Source organism: Ursus arctos, unplaced genomic scaffold (genome assembly GCF_023065955.2).
Source record: "Ursus arctos isolate Adak ecotype North America unplaced genomic scaffold, UrsArc2.0 scaffold_22, whole genome shotgun sequence".
In the NCBI taxonomy this organism is placed as follows: domain Eukaryota; kingdom Metazoa; phylum Chordata; class Mammalia; order Carnivora; family Ursidae; genus Ursus; species Ursus arctos.
Genome location: NW_026622897.1, coordinates 7834833 through 7840946, shown reverse-complemented (window position 1 = coordinate 7840946; position 6114 = coordinate 7834833).

The following is a 6114-nucleotide window of genomic DNA, read 5'->3' as shown; positions in this document are numbered from 1 at the left end:
TTCCCGCTTTTAAACAGAAATCTACATGCCATCTTACTAAATGGAAAAGCATAACCTTTTCTGCACAAGCTGATAAAGAGTGCAAGGGCTTTGGGTAAAGACGCGTTAACGACGCTCGGTCACCACTGTAGATCTGTATTCCTGTCTTTCTGCCTAGGGAAGCAAGTCAGGATGAAGATTTTGTGGAGTTGCAGCGTTTGGCCCTCTTGGCCCCGGGAACACTCACGCTGGTCTATGAACTTGAAGACAAGGAGGCAGAGAGGAGCTTCTCATGATGCTGAAGGGGCTTTTGAGCGGACCTGCCAGCTCACCGCAATGACTCAGCAACAGCTCACAAGGCCGAGTTCTGAGGCTACGGGTTCCCCACTGTGGTCCACCTGCAAGTTCTGATAGCTGCAAGCTCTGATTAGATGCACTTCTGAAAGGGAGTAAGAGGCTCTCTCACACATTGAAAGCCAGCTACCTCATCTCAGGTAGTGGTACATAGCCAAAAGAACAGTTTAGAGCAGACAAAACTAGGTTTGAATGGGTATAATATATGTAATAATATAATTAAAGTGCCCATTGTAACGTCTCACATTTCTATCATAAGCCTTCTATAAATGTTAGTTCCTTCTAAGTAGAAGGCGAGAAGAACTTCTTGCAGCTTACACTTAACATTTAAAAACAGCTCACACGTACGCTAGGAACACCTCATAAAATTTGAAGGCAAATTAACTTTCTTCTAGCTGATATTAAAACAGAATCACCTGGCTACAAAATAATTTACCTTGCTGTTTTTTGCAGTCGCTTGTCACCAGTTTTAGGTCCCACATAAGAGTATCTTTTATATACTTAAATAATGTAGTTGTCATAACCCTATATATTGGTGACCCCAGTTATTAAAATTAGAATGTACGTGCAGACTTACCGAAAACACGGTATATTCTTCTGGGAAAGTTCAATGCGGTGACGTGGATTCATCAGAAGCCTGTGTGCCGAATAACCCATCTGTGGCACAGACGGGCTGTGAGCTGGCAAACAGCAGGGACAGGCACACCTATCCCTGAATTCCTCGGGGTTTTGCCCTAAGGTTACCAGGGAGAGTTCTGATATTCCACATCAGTGTTACTTTTTCCCCCTACACATCATTTTATCATGAATATTTTCAAACATGTACAAAAATTCAAAAAACTGTACAATGAACACCCATATACTCCCCACCTACAGCTACAATGAACATCTACGTCTAGTTTATCACGGACGGATCTAATCCATCTATTTCTCCATTAATCTATTTTGTATTTAGATGCATTTCAAAGTGAGTTGTGGATATCGGTGCACTCACCCCTAAGTACTTTAGGATGCATGTATTAAACTGATATTAGATTAGGCTTCTTGTTTTTTATCCTGAGGTCAAATTTACATACAATGAAACATATAAACTCAATGAGCGCACCTGTATAACTTGAATCTCTATCAAGATACAAAACATTACTATCACTCCCGAATTCCCTCATGCCCCGACGCCGTCTCCACTGCCACCTCCTGGGAGACACACTACCAATTATTTTTCTGCATACATTAGCGTTGTCTGTTGTAGAATTAACATGAATGGGATCATACAGTATACACTCCCTTGTGTGACTCTCCTGTCACTCAGCACGATGCTTTTATATTCATCCACATTGTTGCACATAGACAGCGTCTCTTTCTTTGAATTGCTGAGTAGTATTCCATTGCAAGAACATCCCACAATTTGTTTATCCATTTACCTATTGATTGACACTTGGGCTGTTTCCAGTTTCTGGCTATTATGAATACAGTTGCTAAAAACATTCTTGTACAAGTCGGTTTACTTTGTGTATGTCTGTGTGTGCACACATATGCTTTTATTGATTTTGGGTAAGTCCCCAAGAATGAAATTACTGTATCATACAGTATGTATATGTTTAGTTTCATAAGAAAGCTGCCAGATCTTTTTCCAAAGTGGTTGTGCCATTTTATTCCACATCCTTGCTAATATTTGGTGTATTTCATTTTGGTCTTTCTTTACATTTCCGTAATGATTAATGATGTTGGACACTGTCCTACCCATATTTATTGTTCATTTGTCTTCCTTCAGGAAATGTCTGTTCAAATCTTTTGCCCATTTTTAAAAAGGTAATTTGTCTTCTTATTGAGTTATAGGATCTTTGTGTATTCTGAATACAATTCCCTTGCCTGATACATGTTTTGTGAATATTTTTCTCCAGGCTGCAGCTTCTGTATTCATTTTTCTAATAGTATCTTTTGATGAGAATAAGCTCTTAAATTTGATGCAGTATTTTCTTTCATGGGTATTTATTTCTGTGTCTTATCTAAGAAATCTTTGCCTACCACCCTCCCCCCTTCCAATTTGTGAAGATATCCTATTTTCTTCTAGAAGCTTGGTAGTTTTATGTTTTATATTGAAATCTAAGATCCATTTTTTGGTGGGGTATGAGATAAGAGTCAAGGGCTTTCCCCCCCCTATAAGTACTTTTGACTTTCTAATACCTTTTGTTGAAAAGCCGTTCCTTTCTCCATCGGATTTATCTGATGTTTTTGTTGAAAGTATTGAGTACATAAGTATGACTCTCATTCTGGACTTTCTTTTCTGATCTATTGATACATGCATCTATTCTTAATTCATGTAGCTTTGTAGTGAAACTTTAAATCAAATACGTTAAGTCCTCCAACTTTGTTCTCCTTTTTTCAAGATTGCTTTGAATATTTTTAGGCCCTTTACATTTCCACGTAAATTTTAGAATCAGTTTGTCAATTCCTACCAAAAAAATGAAGCCTAGTAAGATTATGATTGGGATTGCACTAAATTTGTAGATCAATCTACAGATAATTGGCATCTTAAAATATTTTTGAATGTTTTTGATGCCATATTTAATTAAGATTTCTCAACCCTGGCACTATTGACATTTTTGACTAGATAATTCTTCGTTGTGGGAGGCTGTTTGATGCTTTGCAGGATGGTTAGGGCCAAACCTGCCATCTCCCCATTAGATGATAATAGCTCTCCCTCACCCAGTTGTGACACCAAAAATGTCTCTAGACATAGCCAAATATCCCCTAGGGAATAAAATCACTCCTGGTTGAGAATTATATTTGATCTATATTTTAAAGATATATCCTAAAGTCATTGAGTTTTCTTTTAATACCTTTTTAAATATATGTATTTAAATCTATAAATTTCCCTTTAACACTACCTTAGCTATGTTTTGCAAATTTTTATTATTTTATTTTTATTTTATTATTTTTATTATAAATTATTTTTATATTGCATTTTTCATTACAATTAAATTAGGGATATTTTGTAATTTTCCTTGTGATTTCTTTTTTGACCTGTGGGTATGTGGATATGTTTTGTTCACTTTCCAAGTATTTTGGCATTTTCCAGATATCATATTACTGGTTTGCAATTTAATTCTATTGTGAGAGAATATATTCTGTAAGACTGCCAATCTTTTCAAATGTATTAAGACTTGTTTTATGAACCACCATTTGGTATTTCTTGGTGAACATACCATGTTCTCTTGAGGAAAAAAAATCAAATTCTGTAATTATTGGATGTAGTATTTTATACATGTTAATTCAGTTAATGTGGTTAATAGTGTTGTTTAGGTCTTGTATGTATTTACTGGTGATTTTTGTCTAGCTATTCTATCAATTGCTAAAAGAGGGGGTGTTAAAATCTCTATGACTATAAGTTTATTTATTTCTCTATTTAGTTCTGTTGACTTTTGCTTCGTGTATTTTGAATTTCTGTTATTAGGCACATACGCATTTACAGTTGTCATGCCTTCTTTATAAATAGATTCTTTTATCATTCTAAAATATCCCTCTTTGTCTGTGGTCCTACTGTTTGTTTTGAAGTCTACTCTATTTGATGTTAATATAGCCACTTCAACCTCCTTGTGCTTACTGTTTGCTCAGTATTGGTGTTCCTTTGTAAGTAGAAATAATCCTGTAATATTTTATATTTATACTGCATTATTTATGAACAGATTCAGTTTCTACATTCTCCTTTGATCTCCACAGCAATCTTATGGGGAAACGATGCTGTCATCGTCATTTTACAGAGATGAAACTGAGTCCACAGGAATTAAGTGACTTTCCCAAGAGCACCGTGCTTAGGGAGTGGAAACAGTGCCTGGTTCCTGTCTTGTTCCAGCGCCTGGCTCTGGGCCATTACGATAGGCTTTTCTTCGTAGATGAGGTGGAAGGAGAATTGAAGGATTCTAGTGTGGCATGCCGAGTGATAAGTCAGGACAAATGTGGGAAACATGCGGAGAAAGTGGTCCATTTTCTAACAGCTAAAGACATGGATGCTCACAGTTCCTGTCCAGGGCTCCAGGTGGACTCTAAAGAAAAAGCTTTTGCTTATAAAGGCAGCGAGACATTGTCACCGTGGGGTGAATGGAATCATGAAGATCTCTGAGCATCAGAGGGGGTGGGGTTGTGAGCACCGCCGTCATAAGACGCATTTGAAGAGCATCAGTGATGTGTTTCCATTTTGTCATATGTACAGTGTGGCCTGGAGTTAGACGGATGGATCAGATGCTCTCTGCTCAGCCCCCTGCCCTAAGATTCCATGACTCCTTCTTATGGAAGCCGGAAGAAAAGCTGAGGTCTCAAGCTGCCACTCACATGGGGAAACTGACCTTCTCTAAGGAGGCTTTCCTTGCTTCTCACCCGGCCATCTAAGCCACAGGTGGCCGGACTGTTGGTCCTCCTGGGGCTTGTCTGCTCCAGCTGGACCTGGTTGCTCAGCTATGCAAATATCAATTACGAGCTTGAATTTGTGCCGACCTCACCTTTGGCTTTGAAACTTCCAGTGCCCGCATGCCTGCCTGAAAGAAATCTGTCTAGGGAATTTGGAGAATTGTTCGTTTGTTTGTTGTTTGTCTTTTGGGCAAGTGGTGAATTTTATAACTCATAGACATGAACTTGTGATTTTATTAAATATTCCTAGCTTTACAGTGTTTTCTGTAACAAAAAAATCACTTCACCTTCAGTAGCCTCCCAGTCCACTTCACTTCAATCACCTGCTTTTCCTAAAATAAACCGTAGACCTTTCTGCTTCTGTGTCCTTGACATGCCCTTTCTCTCCTGTTGACCGTCCTCCAATGCCCAGTTCAAATACCACCTTCTCTGAGAAACCCCCACTATCTTGTCAGTCAGAGTAAATGACTCTGAGCCCCTGGGGCCCATTGTAGGAATCCTCCCACCTTCTGTGAGGCTCGAGGATCCCCTGGAGGAAACGCATTCCCCTACAAGAGGGGCGGGAAGGCAGAGTTTGGGCTTCCAAGCAGCTTCAGAGCAAACCCACAAACCCACTGGGTGAGCTGTGTTCCCATCACACGAGTGGTCCCCCTCTGCTTATCAGCTTGTCAAGTCCTGGGAAACTCTGCATTGATCAGCGGTGTCTGTTTTGAAGCTGGAGCTGGATGGAAAGGGTTAAGCAGTTAGGCAAGTCCCCTGTGGCTTGGTAATTTCTGGAGAATCCTGGCACAAGTCATTTGCATAATGCAGACTTATCTCCTGGATGATGCAGTGCCCTGCGAGCCCAATGCAAACGAGCTCCAGCTGTGTTAACGTGTGAGGCTGAGGGGCTGCTTGGACCTCTGCTGGGAGTCCTTGCAGGAGATCAGTCTTGCCCCTTCCAGCCCCAGGAACAGTAAAGTACAGATGGAACGTCCTACGTCAGGGGTGAGAATGGTGCTGGTGGCGACTCTCACCTCTTCCTCACCACATGGGGTTAGGGGTACGGTCCGGAGCGTGAATGGGGCAGAGAGATGGGAGGCTCTTCGGTCTAGCCCCAAGACTCCTCCATTTGTGGGCCTCTTGCTGGCCACACAGACGCTCAAGGTCATCTTCTCCCGTGGTCCCACAAGACTTGTTATTAATTAATAAACACTCGCACAGTGCTACTATGTTCTAGGCTCTGCTCTAAGAACTTCACGGGTATTAACTCATTTCGTATGACAGTAACCGCAGCAGTCCTGCTCGGGAGTCTGTGGCCGGCTGAGAGCATGGCCCACGAGGTCGGATGGATCTAGTTTCAAATCCTGATTCGAACAGGAGCGTTGTGACCAAGGG